General features: G+C 40.5%; 1 long non-coding RNA gene across 1 annotated transcript; it reads right to left on the reverse strand.

Annotated features, from left to right (window-relative positions):
- Window positions 1–7799: 7799 nt before the first annotated feature.
- LOC118495655 lies at window positions 7800–25673 on the reverse strand. The gene is made up of 3 exons (XR_004898143.1): window positions 25389–25673; window positions 21362–21363; window positions 7800–7811 (listed from the first exon to the last, which is right to left on the reverse strand). It is a non-coding gene; the product is annotated as an uncharacterized LOC118495655 (long non-coding RNA).
- Between the last annotated feature and the right edge of the window lie 1156 nt (window positions 25674–26829).

A 26829-nucleotide genomic window follows, 5' to 3' on the forward strand; every position in this document is an offset into this window, starting at 1 on the left:
GCCCCTTTTTATACATTTATTTGGGGGATGGGGCATTATTAAAAACCTTGTTATCCATCACAAAATAAAACCTGTAGGTAGTAAGATTTAAAAGTGATGTGTTCATCCTGCTAATGTGGAAACAAGACAAGGAACACCAATGTATTGTACTAATTTAAATTCTGATCTAATGATGGTGCTACGATGAAAAGTTAAGGGTTGAGAAAAGTTATTTCAATTCCCCTGTGGGGAAAATTAATGAACCAAATTTCATGGTAATCCATCCCAAAGCTGTCAAGACATTTCACTCAAAATCATGAATGTCAACCTCATGGAGGCGCAAGAGGAAAGGTCACACATCACCAATGTAATTAGGATTCATCGGCTGGGATTCATGAATGTCTTTACAATAGTTGTTAGATGTCTATCAATTTGGACCTGCTGGTAATCAGTCCCTCCAGGATTTCGCGGCCTTTTTTTTAGATTGTTGCGGCCCAAAATGCCTGATTTCGCGGGAGCTTTTGTAAAACATTTCGATAAAAGTTGTGATGTCTTTTGTATGTTTGTTGCAATGAAGTTGCGGGAGACAGTGAAAGTTGCAAAAAAGTTGTGGTTTTTTTTTTTTTTTTGTATAGTTCTTAAAAAATAAAAAGGAAACTTGTTTTGGGGAGAATAAAACTACTCTGGGCTGAGATTTCCTAGTAACCTTACCAAAAAGGCTCAGGATGCTCTAAATGTTGGTATAATATGAAAATGGCTGGTGGATTTAAGACAAAAAATAATTTATTGAATCAATCAAATTTGAACATATCTGTCAGTGGCTTGTTGATCTTTACATTGTTAGTTATTTTCCTATCCTGGCCTGGGACACACATTCATATGGTTTGATAAAGTACTGACTTTAACTTATCATTGCTCGTACAATAACGAGTGTAGCTGTCCTCAATTTAGGTCATCGTGTCGTCTCATCTCCTTTTTCTCCTGCATCCACCGTGTGTGTGTTGTTTGTGTGTGTGTTTGTGTGTGTGCAAGCGTCAGTCGCAGGGGGTATGGAGCAGTAGCCCCACCCGCTGCAGAGAGAATGACAGCCAGGATGGAAACGGCAGCAACTTCAAGTCTACATTGATGTTAAAATGTATCGGACGGTCTGAAATGTTTTGCACGTTTTGCACTTTCGCTGTACGTTTTGTTGGTAAATGCGTCACACACACGTCTCGTCTTCATATCAAAAACAAGGAAATGATCAACCCGTTCTCACTCCCGATTGGTCATTGGCTCTCAGAGTGCACGTGGGACTGCTGTGATTGGTTGAAGTTGCGGGAAACTTCAGGTTATTGGTCAAATATGCGGAAAAGTTGCGGTGTTTGGTCAAAATTGCGAGTCGCGCCAAATTCGCGGTGATTGGTTGAATTCACATGAATTGGCGCGATCGCGACATCGCGAAATCCTGGAGGGACTGTAATGCTGCAGTAAATGAAAAGTCAGGGGATCACCATGGTCAGACTCTGGTGACCATGATTGTCTGTACAGAATGTAATTGCAATCTACCCAATAGTAGTGCTAGCAAATTATCTCTGTTGTTCAAAATGGTAAAATATAGATACATTTCTCCCTAGAAAACTGTGTTTGTATGTGACATAATATATGTTATGCTATGCTATCCCTTTGAAATATAGGACTTAACCTTCAGGCTGAAGCACACAGAATTTTTGCCAGTGTTTGTATGCTTTCTAATTTTTCCTCGTGCAGGCCAATGATGGAGACCACATAATGTTCCTGAGCAGTATACTGTATATTGTGCTTGCTCAAGTAGCACATATGACAAAATTGTATATTGATAGAAGCTGTCTGCTGTTCTGTAATAAACTTTGAAAGGTGTAAGGCTTGTTTGTAACTGCTGCCTTGCAGCCAAAATATTGACTGTCCAGTTATTTACAGCAGAAGGAAAGTCAAACAAAGTATGGAGCAGAAGCTAGGCAACAAGACAAGAATCAAATGCCAATGCTCCCTCAAATTTCTATGAAAAACTCAAAAAATACAGAATTAGCCTTTTCAAACCATTATGTACTCCATAATAAATATCAACCTGCTATATAATCCTGAACTAAAATATAAACTATTGATGCAGGTGCATGCTGTTGGGTAATTGTTTTCAAGTGCCAGAACAGCTCAGTGGGAATCAGTCAATCAGTTGGCTTGCTCTACATGGAGAAGGTCATCAAGCTGAGAGGGAATAGATTCAGCAGAGCTCATTCTGAAGAGGTTTCTATTTATAGTTTGTCATCATATATATCTCTCTCTCTCTATCTATCTATCCCACTGCTATCCCTGCAGATTGTATATTAATGCAATATATTAGACATACTATAGCAGCCACTTTTGATATGTAGCTCGAGGTGTGTGTCAAATTTGGGTATTTACATTGACTGTACACTTGTTCCACACAGAGTCTTTATTTATTCAATGTACACTGATACACACCTTGATAGTACCATGCGGGTAAGAAAAATGCCTCTGGGTGAAATGTTCTGTTCAGGACGGAAAGCTCTAGGCTAAGTTTCCTAAAACCTTCACTCTAACATCAGCTTTTGCTCCATCTAATCACACATACAGGTGTTTTTTGGAAACGTAGTCCTAAGCAGTACAGAAAGGGATGTTGCAGGTATAACTATTGAGGCTGGGTAGTACAAAAACATATTCTAACACAAACACCAGCTAGACTTCATCATACATGGAACAGAACCAGATTTTCTTTTTAACTCTTTCTGTTACTAATTTATTGATACAACAGTCAAATAATAAATTATAGTAATTATAATAATTAAGAAATCACAGACCTGTCATATGATAAACAAGCTATTGCATTCTCTCCCCCCCAACCCCATCACAACCCCTGGAGTTCCAACAGGTATGAATTTGTTTACATGCAAATGTCACACCATCGTCACTGTGCCATCGCTTCCACCTGCCGTCTCTACACACAGTGGCAGAGCAACGTGGCGCTCACTAGGACTTCTCAACACGCTTCTTCTTCTGGAACTTCCTGAACTGGGACTGGATGGCGACAGCCGCCTTCTCAGTCTCCGGGTTTTCCATGTCAATGTCAAAGTCTTCTGGGACGTCCGTCTTGGACGCATCTGTAAAGAAAAGGAAATGATGGGTCACAGCAGTGTACAAAGATTGGTCTGAGTCACATGGCCAAGTTCCTTCCCTTGGACAGCATTGTCCAATCATAACTCAGCAACCGTAACAAGGCACGGCAGTCCTGTCAATCTTTGGATTTGTCCAAATGCTGAAGTGGGAGTAAATTTGGCTCTAGTAAGAGTGATACTAAATAAAGACTTTGGAGGGTGTCTTTGACAGGGTGGCAGAACAGCAAAGTGTAAGGAATAGATTGGACAGTGTTTCTTAGCTCTAATGCAGGGGTCTTCAACCTTTCTTCATCTAAGGTCTACCTTAAAATAATGAAAGTGGCCAAGAGCTACTTTCATCACATTGCTTACATTTATTTACATAACGTACATAAGCCGAATGAACCTACTGTTTGCTGAAATTGCAATACCCAAAGCTTATGAAAAATATTAACTTAACATCAAGGTTCATATTTTACACTTACATTTTTACATTTAAACTTACATTTTAAGTTATCACATGTTAAGGACTAACTAGCTCTACAAAAACAAAAAATAATTTCAGTTATAGTTTCATTATTTGAATGTCTTCTACATGGATCATCAGCTGGTGAGGACGGTGACTTTGCACGAGTCATGCAGCTTCAGCCTCAGTCTTTTTTTAGCACAACGTCATGTATGTAGCCATGAAACGCATGTTTAAGGCAGCTCTTGCAGTTGTCTCCCTGGTCAAAAGCCAAAGCATGAATTGATCTCCAGTTCTTATTGCCCTCTGGAGCTCAGCCAACACTGACCAAGAGGACACAAATGTAATCCCAGTAAAAACTGATACGAGCTGGTTTCAGCAAGCATTAGGAAAGAAGAGTTTTTATTTCAGAGTACAGAAGAATATTGAACCTGTTGGAAAAGATCATTTAACCCTGAACTGACCTCAGAAAATGTATGTTTTACCTCTCTACCTGGACATAGTGTGATTATATTGTGACTTGACCTGGTTTAAAACAAGAAATATACAATATATGACTGTAGGTATTTTAAAAATGCATAACATGTAGGCTACATTTGTAAATATATGACATGTTTTTTTACGCTACGAAGGCTTGTTTACATATTAACATGAAAGCATCATTATCCACACATTATTTCTATGATGCAGGCGAATACAAGCAAAATATATATTTTTGAAGTAGGAAACATTTCATTAATGAGTAAAAGTGTGTAGTAATATACTTGTACATCCATGACCCCTTAATCTTTTACACATAAGCCAAGAACAGCAATTGTAGGAGCATCATGCAAAATACACCAATCGGTGGTGTTCCTGATATTCGTCTTTTATTGACTAAAATTGTGTAATCTGCTGTTAATTCTTTGCTGTAGCGCAGGAACATGCTGCTGAAAGGACAGCAACAGAGCTGTAGGCTATAATGAAGCAGGGATATTCAGTATTTTGAAAGGCCAAGACAAACTAACATTTACCCAAGCAGGTTTCACTGTGGCTCAAACGACTGTCTGCGACAGATAACAACCGGGAAACACGTGTTTCTCTGGCCTGGAGAAAACTGTGATCCTTGCACTGCTTTTGCAATATACAGGATGGATTATGACAGACTTATGATATATATATATATATATATATATATATATATAGTGAGGAAAATAAGTATTTGAACACCCTGCTATTTTGCAAGTTCTCCCACTTAGAAATCATGGAGGGGTCTGAAATTGTCATCGTAGGTGCATGTCCACTGTGAGAGAATCTGTCCAACTACTAACATGGCCAAGACCAAAGAGCTGTCCAAAGACACTAGAGACAAAATTGTACACCTCCACAAGGCTGGAAAGGGCTACGGGGAAATTGCCAAGCAGCTTGGTGAAAAAAGGTCCACTGTTGGAGCAATCATCAGAAAATGGAAGAAGCTAAACATGACTGTCAATCTCCCTCGGACTGGGGCTCCATGCAAGATCTCACCTCGTGGGGTCTCAATGATCCTAAGAAAGGTGAGAAATCAGCCCAGAACTACACGGGAGGAGCTGGTCAATGACCTGAAAAGAGCTGGGACCACCGTTTCCAAGGTTACTGTTGGTAATACACTAAGACGTCATGTTTTGAAATCATGCATGGCACAGAAGGTTCCCCTGCTTAAACCAGCACGTGCCAAGGCCCGTCTTAAGTTTGCCAATGACCATTTGGATGATCCAGAGGAGTCATGGGAGAAAGTCATGTGGTCAGATGAGACCAAAATAGAACTTTTTGGTCATAATTCCACTAACCGTGTTTGGAGGAAGAAGAATGATGAGTACCATCCCAAGAACACCATCCCTACTGTGAAGCATGGGGGTGGTAGCATCATGCTTTGGGGGTGTTTTTCTGCACATGGGACAGGGCGACTGCACTGTATTAAGGAGAGGATGACCGGGGCCATGTATTGCGAGAGTTTGGGGAACAACCTCCTTCCCTCAGTTAGAACATTGAAGATGGGTCGAGGCTGGGTCTTCCAACATGACAATGACCCGAAGCACACAGCCAGGATAACCAAGGAGTGGCTCTGTAAGAAGCATATCAAGGTTCTGGCGTGGCCTAGCCAGTCTCCAGACCTAAACCCAATAGAGAATCTTTGGAGGGAGCTCAAACTCCGTGTTTCTCAGCGACAGCCCAGAAACCTGACTGATCTAGAGAAGATCTGTGTGGAGGAGTGGGCCAAAATCCCTCCTGCAGTGTGTGCAAACCTGGTGAAAAACTACAGGAAACGTTTGACCTCTCTAATTGCAAACAAAGGCTACTGTACCAAATATTAACATTGATTTTCTCAGGTGTTCAAATACTTATTTGCAGCTGTATCATACAAATAAATACAAAAAAAATCATACACTGTGATTTCTGGATTTATTTTTTTTAGATTATGTCTCTCACAGTGGACATGCACCTAAGATGACAATTTCAGACCCCTCCATGATTTCTAAGTGGGAGAACTTGCAAAATAGCAGGGTGTTTAAATACTTATTTTCCTCACTGTGTGTATATATATATATATATATACACACACACACACTGTAGCTACTGTAAAATTATTTTCATTATCAGTCCCTGTTTAGCCATTTACCAGTCTGCACTGACTGACATTAATGATTCTCACGCTAAGATGAAACCTAATCATCAGTTAGCTGTTTTAACCTTTTTTATTTTTCTCTCTCTTAATTGTTTCTCTGCAAAGCTCAGCATGGGGGCTCTTCCATTTATTTGCCTTGCAACGCTCCTGCAAAGGATTGACCTGCTTGAGTTTGATCAGCAGAGCCTCCTGTAGATAACCACACATGAGAGAGAGAGAGAGAGAGAGAGAGAGAGAGAGAGAGAGAGAGATATGGGGGGAGAGGAGCGCCAAAGGCAGAAAAGCAGAGAGGTGACTCATGTATTGACTGTGCAGCTAATCCTTGGGTTCCCTTGAGACTGAGCTTGAGTGCCTCTCTCTTGCTGTTCAAGGGGGAAAACACTAACTGCTGTGTCAAGACAAGCTTTGAATCCTGCATTAATTGATATTGAATTTTTCAACGCTCTGATGCCTGCTGCTTTCGTCCCAGCAGCATTAGCTATTGAACTGTACCCGCCATGTCAACACCAGACATGCTCATAATCTTTTGTAATACAAGCTGGTGACATTTTTTTTTTTTTTTAAAGATGTCTAGATTGTCTGCGTGGAGAGTGGAGGCACATTCGCAGGATGTGATCCAGTGCTGTCTTCAAGTGCTGGAAGAAATATTGTAGTTTTGACAACAGAAAACGTGCAGTTCAAGAAAGTAATGAAAGAAGTTTTATTTATTGTAGTCTGAGACATTTCTGACCATTTATAGCAGATAGTAGTACAGTAATGAGGTCAGTATATGCTTCTACCAGAGTGCTTGTCAGGTCGTCAGAGCAACGTCTGAAACTGTTTTCCTTTTGACGTGGTCAAGCGACATATCGTTCAAACTAGTTTGGTTTGATAATATCCCAGACTCTAGATTCGTCAGAAAAGGCTCCGCTCTTTGAGGGAGATCTCAAAGAATCCAAGCAACAACAAGGATTCTGCTAGGAGGAAAAGTACCCCCGCAACAAAAGTAAATGAACATTAAATCTTAGTTAAATTAAAAATACCAAAAATGCAGAATATAGGGAGGAGGTTGGGGTGGTGGAGGGAGCTGCGTCACCTTGGGCATTAGTGCATCAGCAGAGTAATGGTCAGAAATGTTATGTATGGTCGCCACGCAGCTGTGAAGGAGCCAGTGATCATGAAACATGAATGGCAATCAGCTAATGGAAGCGCCACTTCAGCGCCCTGCCTGACGCTACTGTGTCTCGTGTGCATGTCTGGAGGGAAAAATTAAGTTTCATCAGCACTAAAGAAAAAGTGTTTCTTTTTTTTACAACTTGACTCAAAATATTCTTAAGTTTGATGGAATTTCTTCTTTCAATTTGACAATGCAGCACATAGTAACATTTGATTTCTAAAATGCAAGCACAAATCAGTGAAAATATTTTGGCATCCATCTGGTTTTCGATTTTCAAAGTTTTAAGAGGGATCACTTCAAAACAGCATTTCTTCCATGTTGTGTATCAGTACAATTGTCTGCAAATTTAGTTTTCAGTCAGGTATGTGCTGTACATGTTTTTGTAACCACACAATCTAATCAAGTCCAGTTAAATATTTCAGTGAAATTATTCATCTAAAAAAAACCATGTCATTATCTTCAAGGCTTTGAGTCCTGAGGGCAGATTTTCATACATTTTTACAAGACAGGAGGCAGTGGCTGAATGTGACAATGATGGATCATTCTCTTCAGTTCAAGGATTTCTCTCTTCCTCTAGACACACACACACACACACACACACACACACACACACACACACACACACACAGAGCACAGATTACAAACCTATTTTCTCTGGCAGCAGTTTCAGTGTCCCTGTCTTCCCCTAATAGGAGTGTTATATCTGCTGTCAGAGTGGCAGTCTGGATCATCTTGACTGTGCTTTTCAGCGAGGAAGTAAAATGTATTTATTTATGGTGTTTGTGTGTGGCATCTGCTCGAAATGAAGCCTACATGCTTCTAGGGTTGGGGCTAAATGGGTTTACTTTCTTCAGACGTGACTTTCCTGCATGTTGCAAACTTTATCTATAGTTTGGATGGAATGGGTTCATAAGTGACAAGATAAGACCATCCTTGGTTGGCTGTGTTTCAAAATATATTTTTAAAGCTGCTCTGAAGACCAGTGAAAGCTGGGACGTCTTATTGATTTCACTGCTTAAAACCAGTTGAGCCATGAGAGGGATTTGTGGAAGCAGAGGACGAGAGGCATTAAAGAAGGACTTTAGACCTTGAGACAAGAAAGAATGTGGAAAGAAAAGTGAGACTCTGAGCAGACTGATCTCACTAAGTGGTGTATGTATGACACGCCAATTCGTATGCCATTTTTGTGTGTTATGAAGACGCATAATCGTTTTTTTGCGTGTTTATCAACACCGTTTGGCCTCCATTGACCTACATTACATGAATTATCACCGTAGCGAGTAGTATGAAAGGACGGAGGTCCGCAGTGGGAGTCTGGTTGGGTTGGCGGATGGGTAAAACACAGGACTTTCACCCAGGAGAGCAGGGATCGCGTCCCACGTGTTGCGTCTAACAACTGTTTTTTTTTTTTGTTTTTTTTTTAATAAAGCCTTCCCCAATGTTCTTTTCCGAAACCCAACCGTTTATTGTTTTCCTAAGCGTGTGACGTTAGTCGCTGTCGTGTTTTTGTCGTTTTTTTAGTGTTACTAAAGCCTTTCCCAATGTTCTTTCCCTTTTTTTTTTTTTTTTTAACACGCGTGTGACGTTGTTCTCACGATAGCACGGTATGTTCTTGCGATAACACGGCACATGGCGATTCCACGTGGTGTGTATGTTTACATCTGCTGTATACAGTGTAGACATACACGTGGATAGCTCAAAATGCGTACAGATAACACGCCATTTGGCTTTAGGAAAGTGGCGTGTATGTTTACGCAAAGTCATGATGCCATGTTGCTCTGAGTGTTCTAAACATTATGTGGACATCTGTTTGGGCTTAAAGGACAATTCCGCAAAACGAACCTAGGGGTTAATAACGGATGTGTACCCACTCTGTCGTTCTCTGGGACATGTTTGCATGCTAATTGATTGTGTTTGTAGCTTGAAAGAAGCTAGCACGGACCACTGATTAGCTTACAACGCTAGTATTCGGGGCACAGGGAAAGTAAAAATAAATCGCTATTTTGTACCACTAAAAAGGCTCAAAATATCACCAAACTTCAACGGTAGCATAGTGAGGGTGCCTACATGTTAACCGAAGCATTGAAACTTTGTAAGTACAGACAGTTTATTGAACGAAGAGCTGTGGGAGCTCCGTGAAAGGGCTACGAGAGAGAGAGCTATGCCGCAACAGAGCCTCGTACTTCGGGAAACTGGTGGTGTACCTGCGGACATCGTGAAGCTATGGGCACCGAACAGGAGTGTCTGTGTTGCACAGAGTGGGACCTGTTGCGTCGCAACACCCAAGAGACACAGTGTTTTGTACAGTCTGAAGATTTCCCCTCTCTGATAAACAGGGCTGTACTTGAAACATTTTTCCATGTCCCGAAAATAAATTGGAGACTGCAACCCAGACCGGAGGGACCAGATGGACAGTTATCCACTGAGTAAGTAAACTAGACAAGTTATGTTTTACATCGGTGCGATTATTTCAGATATATTGAGCAAATTGCTTTTGATTTTAGTTTGAATCGCCAGCTGTAAGTCATGACTGGTTTCCTGAAGTACGAGGCTCTGTTGCGGCATAGCTCTCTCGTAGCCCTTTCACAGAGCTCCCGCAGCTCTTCGTTCAATAAACTGTCTGTACACTTACAATGTTCTCAATGCTTCAGTTAACATGTAGGGACTCTCATTATGCTACCGTTGAAGTTTGGTGATATTTTGAGCCTTTTTAGTGGTACAAAATAGCGATTTATTTTTACTTTCCCTGTGCCCCGAATACTAGCGTTGTAAGCTAATCAGCGGTCTGCACTAGCTTCTTTCAAACTACAAACACAATCAATTGGCATGAAAACATGTCCCAGAGAACGACAGAGTGGGTACACAACTGTTATTAACCCCTAGGTTGGTTTTGCGCCGAAATTGTCCTTTAAGATGCTGCAGTGATACATGATGTTTGTATATTTGTCACTAAAATGTCCCTTGCTGCACATTTGCTTTCGTCAACTTTTTTAAACCAATCACAACTGTCCTGGGCAGCGCTAAGTCCCGACGGTGGAGATAGTGAGAGGGGAGGGACATCGGGCGACGGATGTCAGGCTTTATCCCAGCAAATGCACTGTACATCTGTTGAGCCAGACTAAGATTCTCCTAACGTCACTGAGAATCAGAAATGGAGGACAAACTTATTGTTGCCAATTGTGGGAATCCAGAGCTTTACGGCTCAACATCAGTACTGTACAGAGACGGAACAAAATAGGAGAGGGCCTGGAGAAAAGTGAGCAAAGACATAGGACTACACGGTAATTTCTGAAGTGTGTGTGTGTGTGTGTGTGTGTGTGTGTGTGTGTGTGTGTGTGGGGTTGGGGTCATGTGAGTCATTGTATGAAAGGAAAATATCAGGGGCCCCCTCAGGCCTTGAAACACCAGAGGGGCAGTAAAAGAGACCAAAGCAATCAATACGCATAGACATTAAGTGCTGGTTCTGTATTAATTGCTACTGTGTGCTCGGTTTTTCACAATGTGTCGACTTTTATTTTTCTTTGGCGAGGAAGCGTCTGTGTAACCTACTTGGATGTGGTCATATACTTGGAAAAAAACGTGGGATGTTCAACAGAGGAAATGTGTTGTTCCAGCTCTTTCTAGCACTGAATGCTTCTGAAACAGCGATACGGTGTGCATTTACTAACAATATCTGACAGAATAAGACAAATTCATAATGGCTATAATTGAGTACAGTAAAGCTAATTACAAAGTGTGTAGAAAATGGGTCATCTTCACTTTTGAGAGCTTGTTGCAAGCTAATTATAAAAGGATGACTTTGATCACTAAGGTGAGCCAATTTGAAATTACGCCTGTGCCTGTTTGAACTGAGGGGGGAGGTGCTGTTGGAGTAGCAGTTTCCACATTGTTCTTTAACAATACTCTGCAAGCATAACATGTATATAAAGAAATGGAGAAGTTTTCATCTGTGTGCAAGCAGATTATTATTTCACATACTGTATGATAGCATCATACCAAAGGATTACGAGTGCTAGTTTGTAGAGTATGATGTTAAGCTGTAGTAAGCCCATGCGTCCCCAGCTGTTGCACTGACAGGGACAGTCTGTGTTGTGCTTGGTCTCATAAGGTCATTGAACAAATGGAGCATATGGCCCACACACACATAAACCTCTTTTGTATATATACAAAAGACAGGTTTCCTTTTTTAGAAAAAGCAAAAAAATGTTATTGCCAAATTCCAAGACCCTTAAAAAAAGTAAATTTTTGGTGGCCCAAATGTTAATATTTTTCACCCCCTTCCCCTTCTTGCCTCTGGCTCTTTGCACTGGATATGCAAAAGAGCTGTTCACTAACTAGAGGGTAAATGTGACGGTACAAAGCTTACAGCAGGGCTATTCAACTACACTGTTCTGGGGGACGCATTTTCAGAAGTCTAATACACAGTGAGGAGAAAGAATAAAGAATGCAGACATCACCGGCATGATGACGTCATTCACGTGCATATTAAGTGGCCATGCTGGGGGGAGGAGCCGGTTTGTCTCCGGCAGCAGCTAAGTTTCCAAAGATTAGTAGCAAACTAATAAACAGTTAGACTACAAACCGACAGCTTTCGTTTTAGCTTGTTGGTAAAACATCGCTATTTCCAGAGTAGCATGCTGTAGGCTAGTTGTGTAAAACAGCGCGGTGGACGAGAGCAGCAGACGTTAGTTAGCTACCTGGTGTCGGGTTCGCTCCGTGGAATGGATGAGTACACTGAATGTTTTCTACAGAGATGATATAGCAGCATGTTTGCAGCTTAAAATGATCCCAAACTTTCTGTCGTTTTCTCTCGCCTGTCTCTTCTCTTAGACCCTCGCTATTTTCGTCTTCCTTCATTTGTAATCTGGGCCGTCAGTCTTGTGTCCACAGAAGCGTCAACGTGTTGTGTGCTAGTAATAATCCTCCGTGCGAAAACACAGTGAACCGTACAACCTTAATTACGTTGATTTAACGAAGCCTCGAGGCAAAGAATTTTGCTTCGAGGATTTTTTGTAATCGAATTATTCGAGTTATTCGAGGAATCGTTTCAGCCCTAGTGGAAAGTAACAAAGTACACAAACTCAAGTACAGCAAGTACAGTGTGCATTTCTTGAGTATTTTTATTTTGGTCTCAAATAACCTAAAACAGCATAAACAAAAAAAAAGGCCATGTAAGTAATTAAGGGCGGGAGGAAAACGTTAAAGAAAGGTGAAATTACCTGCACTTTGATAGCTTTAACGTAGCCTAATGTAAATATTTACAGCACTTAGTCCATTAAGACAACAACAAAGTCATTCCAAACTCGCCAATCTGCTGCTATGAGTTTCTAACACAAATGGGGGTTTCATTCATTCATTCACTCATTTATTGATTCATTTACATTCACAGTTGCTTTGACTCTACTCTTTTTTTGAGAGCTGATAAGTTGCTGTCAATAAAATTGACACTTTCTTCAGATTTTTCAAATTAAAAGTCTCCAAGGAATGGGAGGGATTATATACCCTTTGAGTTGCTGGAAAACTTTTAATGTGAAACGTTATATTCCTTCCTGCATTGAGTTTCATTGACGGTAGCTTAACAGTGCTAGAAAAAAGGCAAAATGACCGCAACAGTGAATACTACAACTTTTTAAAGTGCCCATATTATGAAAAAAAAACACTTTTTCTGGGATTTGGGGTGTTACTGTGTGTCTCTGGTGCTTCCACACGCATACAAACTTGAAAGAAAAAAAAACATCCATGCTGTTTTGAGTGCGATACGGGGTTCTGAATGTATCCTGCCTTCAGTCTCCGGGTGAGCTGGTCAAAATCAGCAGGGCTGTCTACATCATCGGCCGAAACATTTGGTCAGCTAGCTGTTTCTCCAACTTCGGTCAGTACAAGGCAGGATTAGCCAGGAGACTTCTTCTAAACGAGGGCGCACTTCCAACTTTGCGTGTAATACCTGCAGAATAGGGACATGTAAGTAGTTCTATAGTGTTGTAGCAGTGTTTTGCCATTGAGAACAAGATGGCTAACCGCTAGCAGCGCTAGCTTCTAGCTAGTAGTCCTCACCTAGCTACTGCGCATGTGCGACTCCCAACAAAGATGGAACAGAAGTGTGATGCCTCACTCTGTAGCTAAAACAGAGAGCTCAACACACAGGGTGAAAAGAGGAGCTGCAGCAATGTGCAGTACAACAAAAATATGGTGTTTTTTGAAAATTAAACCATGTAAACCTATTCTGGTATAACCTCAAAATACAATTATGAACCTGAAAATGAGCATAATATGGGCACTTTAAAATAAAGAATAAACATCATCAACAACACTGAACGTCCCCTGACTATGTATCCAGTACACTTTATATTTTGTCTCTGGAAGTAAACAGCACGATGCAGCACGAACAAGTTTGATTCAATTGTATCCACTTGATAAACATTTAATCTTGAGCAGTGATCTTTACAATAAACACTTCCATCCTCCAGTTTCCCAGTTAGTGCTGTTATCAGGTAAACAGACACTGCTGAACATCTGAGGTGCATCACAGTTGCATGTACTTGTACCCTGTGCTCAATGCATTCCAGTGAATATGAATACATATGTGTGGCTGTCCTTGAGCCTGTGAGAGGTTGTCTCTAAAGACTGTGCTGGGGGTATGCAGAGTGGGCGAGAGTCAATAGCATTACTCTCTTCTTCCTCGCCCTCCTCTCTCTCTCTCTCCCAATCTCTCTCTACATTGAGAGGAGGCACGCATCAGACATGCTGGGAAAGCAGTTTTTCCAGGCATCAAATTAATTGTCAAGGTCAGACAACAAAGGTGTGTGTGTGTGTGTGTGTGTGTGTGTGTGTGTGTGTGTGTGTGTGTGTTGCACTCCACTGCACGCTGTATACTTTACTTCACTCTTTTTATTAAGTGAATAAAAAGGTGGACCTGAATCCTACAGGCAGTGAAAAATTAGTCTCCTGCAACTGCTTGAGGTAATCTGGATCCCATAAATTGGTGTCGGTGAATAATGTTGCTGTACGCTTTTTAATAGGGAGATTTATTTAGTGTTTCAGACAGGGTCAGTGGTTGTGTGAACCTCGTTTTAAAAATTCCTTCAATCCCGAATAATGTGGCATTTTTTCAACGTGCTTTCCAGGCAGGTTACTGGCTGCAAACAGAGAGGATTATTTGTTACTATTTTAGATGAACTGTTTAAGAAATTTAAAAATGAAACATGATTTTTAGAGATTGCTTTAACTCTTTTGTAAAGCTATAACTTTATTCCTTTTTTCATTAAATTTGTGGCAACAGGAGGGTCAACGGTTCCTTTTTTGACCTCTTTAGATTTAGAGACTGTGAAGTTTCTAAAGCTGCATTGCTAACACTGGTCCCCTAAGGATCTATAGGCTAAAGGGCGAATACAATAAGTTAGGAAGGCAGTTATGCAGTTTGTCCACCAGTTCCATTCATTGCATTCATCATTACAAAAAAAATCTTTTTACATCAGTATTTCTATGTCAGATAAGAACAGATCTTTGGACAATCAAACACTTAATGCAAAATTCTGTGCATTTGTGGAAGACCGATTTAATGCTAGCCCTACACTACTGAGTAGGTTTCCTCTTTCCATTAATCACTTATGTATATATGTATTGAATAAAGCACAGAGCACACTATTTTATAAAATCCCAATAGCTCATTCTTCTTGCTTCCATCTCAAACTGTGAAGTGGTGCTGAGTCAGGGCGACACACCAAATCACTCCCATGATTTAGAGGAGGTGAAGGCAGAGAAGATATTAGTTTTCTCTTTGAAGTCTTTATTTGCTTCGCTATGATAGTTTTAATGACAAAGCTCAACAATAAACATGATTTGTAATGCACTTGGTGCGTGGAGCTGATCTTTATTTCCCCCAGGACAGAACTGATACAGGCAGTCTATCTCTGCTCAGGGAGGCAATCATCAGAGACTTGGATTTACAGGAGATGATGGTCATCTCAGTTTTGGCTCCTGGTGTCCATATTATTTTACCCAGCTGAGTCCGGACGCTACAGCTAACAGTGATTCTCAGCTTTGTCAAGAGATTTATAGGAAAACTGTAAAGTGGTACAATATATAACCCCCTGTGAAACACTAAACTATTAGCAAAGTTGATTTGCTATAAGGCATGATGCATGCTAAAGTCCTCCATGGCATTGTTCTATATTTTGGTTTTGAACAGTGAGTCATTACTGATTAACAATCATTTACAAGCTCAGAAAGCTAAAAAACTGTTTTAGAGCTTGAGGGCATCACGTATGACAGAAATGAAGACAACTGATTAAAAAAATAAATAAATTAACTCATTCAAATGCTTGTTATGAAATGTTCTCCATGTCATGTAAATGATGCCATGGCACCCTGAACTGTCATTGGAGCATGATGAGATCTGACGGAAAGCCGTGTGTGTGTGTGTGTGTGTGTGTGTGTGTTCTGCTGGCAGCTGTCCTTCAAACCCTGTTACTGTAAATCATGCCCTTTATAGCTAATCTTACATACATGGGCTCACATGTACTGTAAACTGTGGCCCACTAACCCTCTCATCCTGTCTTCGCTTCAATCATTCTGTCTCTCTTTCTGTCTCCCTTAACATACTGCAAGTTGTCCAGTTGTTTTATTTTTGAAAAAACGGTCAAAGTTTATAACACTTAATTTAGGGGCTGTTAAAATTGGTCTTGAACATAATACTGCTAATACAAATAAAAAAAAATTCACAGTAATATATACAATTTTGTACCTTCTGCTCCAGATGTCTTGTTGTTGCCAGCAGCTGCTCCAGATCCTTGTCTCTGTATTGCAAAAACAACAAAACAGAAAAAAGTGAATAACATGGACATTTCATTTTACAGTACAATTTCTTCAAATGTGGAATGGAAAAAAAATCCACCAGACATCAGCAAAACAACAGACAATTTCCCACAATCCTGCCATCATATCCAAATGAACTGAATATGCACCACTGCTCTGTGCCCTTTACTAATCAAGCCTTGTCCTCATGATTGTTCTGACATCTACTGGGGGCTAAGCTGCCAGCCAATGGGGTCCCCTTGTTCTGACCATATAAGCCAGGAATTGTGCAGGCTGTGGACCCTTTGACAGTAAAAAGGCCTAAAGACAATATACGGTATATAGTGAAACAATGCCGGAGGTGTTGCTGTTTACTACAGTTTGGCACTGTGACCCAACAGAGGTCAGAAAAATATTAACATCAAACTAAGGAAATTAACTAGTTAGAAACTGTGAGAATTCATACTGATTATACAGTGTTGGTTCTTCTTGGCCATATCGTAATAATCATATTCACCCTCTCATTTAAATTCACTGCACATCACAAGATACAGAAGTGTAAGAAATGGGCAGATCGATGGATGCAGATGAGAACCGTACCGACTGTGCAGTAGAACCATAAAGAACCAAACAATTACAATGTCTCACCAGGTATTGTAAACTCTCTTGCTAAACAAATTACTTTTCAGACGTGATGTTGCATAATGATACATAGCCACACACTAATATAACATAATCATTATACTCTTAACATACTAATGCAGCAACATTTATCTAAATGTCAACTTTTATTATCCTGCAGGCATTTATTTCCTACGCCATATTCTGTATTCCAAACACACTCGTCACACTCCTCATATTGAACTGCAAATAGGCAATGATCTCCAGAGAAATGGCACACAGAGTGGCTGTGTCTCCCCCATTTCTTCTGATGTGACTTAAAAATAGTCAACGCAAGGGAGCTGAAAGAGTTTTGACTCCTAATGAGAAGTCCGCTGCCTGACTCTGCTGACATGAATGTTAAATATGGTGAAAATAATTGGTCATCTATATATGGTTTATTTTTATGTTAAGAGCATGTTGAAATAAAATCCCTATACTTCCACACTGAGGTCTGCAGGGTTCAGTTAGGTGCCGACAGCATTAGAGGCATGAAAAGCATAAAGCAGATATCGTGTTAGAGAGGAGTACAGGAGTGATAGTTCATCACAATGAGCAGATTGGGAAAAGCTATTCTTAGAACCATATTATAGTCCTTCTTTTAACATGCATCAGAGCAAGAGAGAGAAGGCTTATCACAGGGAATGATAAAGGAGCCAGAGGAAGTATGGCAAAGAAAACGAGCGAAATGAAGTAAGGAGATGTGGATGTGGTGAGAAGTTACATCATCTCGGAATCCCACCTATTAAATATGAAACTACAGCCAAGCCAACAGCTATCTATATTATCTTCGCATTGAGACTGGAAATAGGGATAAACAGCTAGCCCGGCTCTGTCCGAAGGTAACACGTGCTGACTAGCACTTCACAAATTAACACAATTTGTTAAATACATACAAAAACCGAACTTTAAAAAATATATTTTATGTTACATTACATTTATGTCTACATTAGTTGTTTTAGAAGAGGGTTCTGTTTTAACCCTCATGTTGTCCTCGGGTCAAATTTGACCCGTTTTCAAAATGTCTTTATCAGAAATATGGGTTTCTTTTTAACCAAATTACCCCAAAATAACATGGATTGTTCCCTACATTTTCATACAAACAAGGTTTATTGACCATAAATTCCAAAAATAAGTGTAGAACTAGTGGTTATAAGTTGGTGTTAGTAGCGTATGTACTGGTGGTAGTGGAAAAAAAGCATCAAGTTTAAAAAAAAAAAAAAAAAAAAAAAAAAAAATCAGGAAGACACCACAGTGGTTAAGATACAGATGCCAGTTTTTGCAAAATTCTCATTTAAAGGGTTACTGCTGCTCTTTTAAGACAATAAGATTGTAGGACTTATTTATAGACATTAAAGACGAAAGAAGAAAAAAAGGAGTTCTGTTGCAGTGCTAATGCAGCATCAAATTAACTTCTTGTTGGCAGCTCCTCCATATCAGCCCATTGCTAATTAATTCGGTGTTAGCACTCCCTGTTATAACTGATGTTCCTAGGCCGGTGTTTGGGACTGCCTTGGTGGCCCATTTATCTTCACAGCCACAACCAAAGAACAGGTGGGATTCAGTGGAGAGAAGGAGTGCAAAACCTCCAAACTTTACCACTCGGTCACTGCCACAAACACAACTCACAAAAATATTCAGTATGTAATACATTTAAAAGTGAACACACAATGGTAGACGAGGTTGAAGGCGTGAGATCAATCAATGTGTGTCAGTTTTAAACCCGGCCATATACTGTATGTGCAGGGAAGAAAAATCTCTCATATTAAATTTTTGCAGAAATTACAGTGTCACCCTCCTTATCATCAACTTGCACAGTTTATTGCCAGATGGGAGACAGGTTGTCAGCTTGTGTTTTCGTAATCACAGCCTGGGTGGGAGCTGTGATGATGGGATTTTTTTTTCTGTAGTGAAGAAGGAACAGAGGATAAAGAGAGCATAGCAGGATCAATACTTCCCTCTGCAGTTAACACATACTTATACAAACATTGGCATTGGGAAGATAAATGACCAGAATTAACTGTCTGGCTGCCTGCTCTTGTATGGAGAAAGAAAATAGGGGGAGGGATGGAGAGTTAGGACTGCAGCAGTTAGGCTTCCAGTCTTTGCAATCAAATAAGTTTTTAGAGCCTGGTAGTGACAAAAATGTCTTACCATACCTCGAAATGCCTTTAAACTTAAACAAAATAGGTGGCATTCTGGGAAATGCGCTTATTTGCTTTCTTGCCGAGAGTTGGATGAGAAAATTGATGCCTCTGTAATATGCTATGTAATATGAAGCCACACCCAAAATACGGTTAGCTTAATTTAGCATAAATACTGAAAAAAAGGGGAAAACAGCTGATTTGGCTCTGTCCAAAGGTTAAAAAGGACTTTATTGGTTGTTTAATTCATACAAAAACTAAAGGGTAGAAGCAATTTGTAGTTTTAAGGAGGGCTAAATGCACTGCACTATTTTTTGGCGGAGCGTGACTTCCTGGAGTTGTTACTAACCTCACAATAACCAAGCAGAGGACGCTGTTCATTATTTTTTACCTCATTTTTGTTTTTTATCTCAGCTTGAATGAGATATTGTATTTTAGCTTAAAGATAATAGCTTAAAGATGACCTTGTGTAATCCTTCCTTTACTGCTAATATTTTTATTGTCTTGTTAAAGCTTTGTTTTTGTATATTTGTTAAGCATTTTGTAACATCTGTGAAAGAAAATTGCTTGTATTTTAATCAAGCATTTCATATGGATTGATTTTTTTTTTTATTTGAACACTTCGAGGGAAAGCACTGGGGAGTTGGCACAGTAACAAACAGAGCAAGGAAATGGTTTCATTTAGGTAGCATGTATCTGGCTGCCTCCTAGGAGATTTAGCTCGAGCTACTGTCACCGCAACCTTTTCACAGCTGTTCCCTCGCTCATTCAAAGTTTTCCCATTTGTTCATGTCAGAAGGGTTTCCGTGCTTTAATAGCTGAGGAGTCGAGAAGGCATCATGTATGTGTCCTCTTTTCTGAGCCTCTCTTTCTGCATTATTAATCCAATGCTTTCAATGAATTTCAAACAGCGTGTGCTGTGCTTTGATGCTGGGGAGAGGGATGGGTGGTGAGGGGGTTTCAAGCATCCATGCACAACACACCCATACGTTTTGATAAGAAATGTCTATTTTGAGGCTGGTCTTTAATGAAATTCTGAATTTGTTTATATAAAAAAAAAAGGAAAGCGTGTGAGATGGGCTTTCAACACCCCAGTTTATGTTTACCTGTTGAACTAATCAGAATGATACCTCTTCCCTCTTTTCATTTGTCTGTCAGGAAAAACCCCGAAGTGAAACGACTTATGGAATTGCTTTGTGGTGTTTCACATTACAGTCACACAGCTGAGCTCTCTTCCAAAGCTCCAAACAAATATCAGAGCCAGATAAGAGCACAGTTTTGTTCTTCCCTGTTACTAATCCCAGCTCAAAGAGAAGAGCTGAGTCTCTCCCTCAGCCACTTCTAATGGCCATGAAATGAACTGGTGCCTGTGTTAGAGCTACTGTAGCTTATCCTTCACAACACGTTAATGTGGCTCCCAAAAACTATTATAGCACCAGCTGAGTGAACACTGCAAACAAAACTGCCCTCAAGCTCATCTGGTTAAGTTACTCATGTTTGCTTTTGGAGATATAATGTTGATGTAACATTACAGCACTGTTGCAACAAGATTAATATTTTATTACACAAAGAGACCAGCTGCAAAGTCTATAGGCTTTTGCATTATTTACACATTCCCATAGGCCTAAAAGAAGATTTAAAAGCATGGACCAGTTGGTTCATATCATATAGATTAATGTTCTTCATGTTCTGATTCTTAGGATCCATTTGAGCTACTGTATTCCTATAACAAACAATACATTCATACCTGAATCACCCTCCTCATTTTAGTTTTGTTGTTACCAGGTCATACTTCAGTTTTTTGGCAATTGTTTTTTTCCTTATTCTTGGAAAAAAAATAAATAAATACAAAAAATAATTTTTTATACTGAACACCTCCAGAGCATGCTTGAAAAATGTTTATGAAACTGATGGTTGTAAAGTTTTATCCATCCATAGTAAAAAGCACTATGACAAATAAAATTAGAGTTTTGCAGTTTTAACATGACCGCACCATTATAAACCTTTGAATCTCTCTAAGGTAGCAACACTAAATGTGAGCGCTGCTCGGCCATGATGATCACGATGTTTCACTCAGAACAGGCTCGCCGGGGTTTAACAGGTCACATCTCGGCTTAAATACAAAGCGTGACTTGAGGTCTTTTTTATGGCGAGAGTGCTCAGTTCAGTGCAGAGGTGATGAGAAACTATAACACTCCGGAGGGCAGTGAAGAGAGGAGGAACCATTACGGCTGAGCAGCTCTGGGGCCGAGCCAAACGTAAACTGCAATAACAGCAGCCCGATAAGTAAGATTACTGAGGGGGAAAGGGGCTATCCTCGCTCTACAGATAAACGTGCACATGAAAACAGACACACACTGGCGATCAAATCTGCACGCTTGTTGACACATCTACACAAGTGCACACATACACACTGTGAGAAGGTGAAACAAGTAGATGAAAAACCAATCAAGCTGAAAAAACAGTGGTTATGTGACGTTGAGAAAGGCGATGGAGAGCAGAGAGATAGATATTGTGCATCTCATTAATCATTAACAGACTAGAGGGATACAAGGTCAACAAACAGTGTTTTAATGTGTGTGTTTTTGTGTGCCTTTAGGTGATATACACACACAAACAGTAATGCTACTGTAGCATACTGCCGGCAAACTCCATAGTGGCTGCCTCAAAATTTGTGCCTCCAGGCTTTCAATTAGGATGCTTCCAGGAGAAAAATAAACACACACACACACACACACACACACACACACAGACAAGTATACAGGCACAAACACAGGGAGAGTGAAGAAGAATAACTCTCTGTGTGCATGGACTGTAAGCACATTGCAAATTAGAGAAATGTAAATATGTTTTATCTTTGATTGGGCACATTAATCGGGGGACTGAGAGGAGAGCGTTGAGGTTTTCTTAGACAATCCTTCAAAAACATCCACCTCCTTTCATTCTGCTGAGAGTGAGCCTTTATTTTCCTCACTCCAAGCCAAACTCCATTATCTACCCTGCAGAATAGGAATAGAATGCTGGAGGCAAGCGCTTTACGTTTGTGTGGTAAATTTGAGTGAAAATGACGTTTATTAAATTACTATTTCCATTTCAATGGACGTCAAGATTAAAGCTTCAGTGCGTAACTTTTTTATATTGGAATGTCTGTTACATTCAAACCATTGCGAAATGAGTTGCTACAAAGTTAATCAAGACTATCAGCTCCACACAACTTTCTCTGTATTTCTCAGTATGGCTATGTTCAGAAGATTGTGTTGTCTGGCGACTTTTGCCTAAATAAAGCAGATCCACACGGACACATGGAGCCTTATGCTAGTCTGTTTATTCAACAGTATATACTAGTGTAATTAACAACCAATATGAATAGTTCCAAGTTTTAATAAAACTATACTGTGAAGGAATAGTTGAACATTTTGGGAAATACGCTTATTCACTTAAATGAGAAAATACCCCCCTGGAGTCTATACGGTAAATATGAAGCTGCAGCCAGTTGGCTTATTTTAGGAAACGGGGAATCAGCTGGCCTGGATCTGTTCAAAGATTGAAAAAAATCCACCTAACAAATGTGGTATTTCGAGCGATATGTGGTATAGAGTGAATTCCTGGAGTCTCAACTGGTTTCCTGGTAAACTCATGGTGACGGCGAGACATCCTGTTTTTACACTTTGGTTTGTGTACAGGTTAAACAGACATGTTCATTTCTGATCTTTAGAGGTGCTGATAGGCAGATTATAAGTGTCTCAATTTGGATACTTCCGTGAATACACTTACACGTAGTACACTGTGTACACTATGTACTCACTTGTGTATTGCGTACATTTTGACAGGGTAGCGATGTCTCAAATCGCGCACAGCTGTTATGCACTGACTGGAAATTACTCTTCTTCTTTTTAGTGGTTAATTGCACCCGGGCAGAGCATTAACGCCACCTATTGTCGCTCAACAAAAAATATACCAGCTTGTTTGGCCACTATCTGACTACAGTATGGTACTAAAACACATTAACTATAAACATTTGTATAGTTCAGTTTTCACTGTTTCAATCACAACCACTGCAGCTTTCTCGCCCGCCATTTACACAAGTTTGAAATTACGTTGGTGGTGCCGTAGCTTCCGCTTCATAGCAAAGATGGTGACCGTTGAGGGCAAGTAGTGTCCAGCGTTCCACACTCAACATTTTGACAGTTTTGAGTGAAGCATTCGTGTAAAAGTAGTGCACTGCTTTTGGCCATACTTCGTCAGTGCGTGATCCTGTGAGAGATCCTCACAATCAAAGTCAGTTGGTTTAATGTCTTGGTTGCACTGGTGCATAGCAAAATATCAACACTTCTGATTTAACTCACTGATATGGAGGGATGTGGGGGGAAAAGACGCCCTGTTTCTATTACAGCGAAAGGAGGCGGCTGTGGCTCAGTGGTAGAGCGGTTGCCTGCCATTCGGAAGGTTGGTGGTTCGATCCCTGGCCCTGCAGTCCTATGTCGAAGTGACAAGCAAGACACCCTGACAAGACACTTGGGCAAGACACTGAACCCCGAGTTTAGTGTAAATGTGTGTGACTGTTTATCTGATGAGCAGGTGGCACCTCATACGGCAGCCTTGGCCACAGTGTGTGAATGATGAATGGTTCCTGTACTGTGTAAAAGTGCTTTGAGTAGTCGTTAAGACTAGGAAAGTGCTATATACATTTTTTACAGCGAGGTGTTGGTATCATTCATGATGGTTTGTAACTCTGCTTCCTCTGAAACAACGTTTAGAATATGGAGGATGCTGCTCTGCTGAAAGCCTGTGTGTGTGTGTGCATGTCTGTTTGTGCCCTTTACTACGAGTGTTTTCACGTGTGTGCTACAGACTACTCATCTGTATGAGCTCCATTGGGAGTTACATAAACCATACTGCCATAAAGGCTACAGGGCATACTGCCAAATCAGTGCCGGGTCAATAACTCCCTGCTGCAGATTTTTTGGGATTTTCCTTTTTTGTTGAGCAGCTAGTTCACGTCCGGGTAAAAATGAAGTGGAAACGGATAGGTTCTTACTGTTGCAGTGCAGCACAGAGGTCAGTAATTACCATGAAACATAATTACTGACTTTCCCTGGGATATTGTTTCTCTGAAAAGACACAGTAGTTTGACCACAGTAATACATAAAAAAGCCATTTGAAAGGCAAATAGATGCATGAATTATGGAGGTGTCACGATTTTGATTTTAAATTGAAAATGTATCTATCGAAGTCAAAAGCAGGATCGTCGATTCCCCCGGTATTTTTTCCGAAAAAAAGAAGAAAAAAAAGACACAGCATAGCTTACCAGCTGGTAGTATGCAGCTAAAGACACAGGCTAACGTTAGATTACTGGTAGCCTGCAGCTCTTTTCCAGACACCATGGCCACTGCTGGAGTCTGAGATAATGGAGAAACAGAACTGGAAAATACTCCTGCAGAGAAATGTCATTCCCTTCCCTACTGTGTATTATATTAAACATTATCTGTAGATATCACAAGTACTCAAGCCTAAAAAAATTCATAAGAATGGGACACGCAATTACGTATATGTAACTTTTCAAGGTTTCTGAAACTGTGTTTGTCTGATAATCATAAATTACCTGTAACAGCAAATGAGACTTATGGTGAAAAGAACGCTATTTTTATATAGTTTTTATGAATGCCTTTGCCCGGGTCCGATTTTTCTCGCAAATTCACAAAATGATTTACAGCAGGTAGACCGGCTCTACAGTCACACCTTCTGATGGGTCACAGATTTCGGTGTAACATCGGAAAAGCCTGTGTTATTGTATCCAGCCAGGTAAAGGGTAGCAGGAGATTTCTTTATATAGGCCTTATTGGATTTCATTTTATATTAGAAGTTATCTGTTAGTTATGGCTGATACTGGGGCAGGACCATCACAGAAAAAAAGGAAATTAAACAAAGAACAACTAAAAGCTAAAAGGGAGAGAGACGGGCAAAACCAGAGTCAATCTCAGTCTGGCTTTCAACAGATGGAGACAATTATGAGATTGTAAATTATTCAAAACCAACCCTAAATCAGCCCTCAGGTATATATTATATCTATTTCCAACACAATATCATGACTTCGCGTAAACATACACGCCCACTTTCTTAAGCCAAGTGGCGTGTTATCTGTACGCATTTTGAGCTATCCGCGTGTATGTCTACGCTGTATACAGCGGACGTAAACATACACGCCACTTGGCATGTTATCGCGTAAACCTCGGACGGGTTGGGTTTAGGAAAAGAAGAACTGGTTGGGTTTAGTAAAAAAAAGAAAGCTACAGTTGGGTTTAGGAAACGTGATACGCGGGTTGGGTTTAGGAAAAGAAGAACGGGGTTGGGTTTAGGAAAAGAAGAAAGCTACGGTTGGGTTTAGGAAACGTGACATGCGGGACACGAAGGAAACGTGACTTGTGGGACATGATCCCCGGTCTCCTGGGTGAAAGTCCTGTGTTTTACCCATCCTCCTCCCTGACCAACCTCCCTACGTGGATTTTCGCCCTTTCATACTACTCACTACGGCATCAATTCACACGCAATTGCAAGGTAATGTAAGTCAATGGAGGCCAAACAGCGTTGATAAACATGCTAAAAAACGAGTATGCGTCTTGATAACACGCCAGAAATGGCGTACGAATTGGCGTACGAATTGGCGTGTCATACATACGCCACTTCATGAGATCGGTCTGCTATTTCATTCATAAAATAACTTTATAATGCGTGATGTAGTTGTACGTCAGTAGCAAACATTAAATGACGTCCCCCTTCCATTTAGCGCCCGGTTTTTATTCCTATTCAGTCCGTGTTTGTGTTGCCCTATGCGGTGATGCGTTTACCGTCACAGCCCTACTTCCCAGTGAGTGAGTTATGTAAACGCACAACAAAGGTAAAGCATGTGGGCTCCAACAGGACTTTATGGATCGTTCACTTGCAACTTGGTAAACTAATGGTGCTTACACTTGTGCCAAAATCCACTTCTGCAGCCTCTGGCACTGAGGAAATTGCACACTATTTAATGATGAAACCATTCAGGTAGTTTGATTTTCTCATTAAATAATTTTACATGTTATGGTAAAATGCTCTCACATCTTTTCCACAGTCTATTCAGGGAATACACCTAGTGTAGATTTTACAGAAATAAAGCCATTTCTCAATACAAGGGCTCCTGTTAATCTCCATGCTGAGCGTAGTAGGTGTGGGAATGACTCTGAGATGAAGATGGGTTGGTGTCTTTTACTATCTACAACTCAAATGTGGAGTCTTCTCAGCGGAGCCTCTGGGACAAGTACAGCAAGTCAGCGGGGGGTAGAAGATGAGCAGCTGATTTGCTTGTCATAAACATCAGCTGTTTGACTGTGACTGGCGACGCTGGGACCTTGGCATGGTCTTGCCTGGCAAACCACAAGGCACAGAAACTCTGCTGTACACTTCCCATTTCCTCTGTGGCAGCCAGGACTCCTGAGGTGACAGTCTGCTGAGGTGAACAGTTGTAAGGTGCTGACATTGAAGATGATACACACGTTTTCACATTGACTGTGTTTTTTGCAAAGCAGTTGCAGCTACTACACTTTTCTTTTTCTGCAGCCGCCTCCACACGATGCACACGCCTGTCAGTGTGTGAGACACCATTCAGTTGTTTTGCTTCCTTTGTGTTCCCCTGAGCTTCAGGCTGTGGAGGGCTTTTCGTAAAATTATGAGTCTAAGCAAAAAGCAGGCCAGCTGTCATGCAACCAAGGAGCCATCCTCAGAAAAAAGCTGTGATGCAACCACTCACACAGACTCATTTTTATCTAACATTTTATTGGGGGGTGCAATGCAGCAGTGAAACTCTCGGCTTACATAATGTG

This window comes from Sander lucioperca, chromosome 8 (assembly GCF_008315115.2).
Source record: "Sander lucioperca isolate FBNREF2018 chromosome 8, SLUC_FBN_1.2, whole genome shotgun sequence".
NCBI classification, from domain to species: domain Eukaryota; kingdom Metazoa; phylum Chordata; class Actinopteri; order Perciformes; family Percidae; genus Sander; species Sander lucioperca.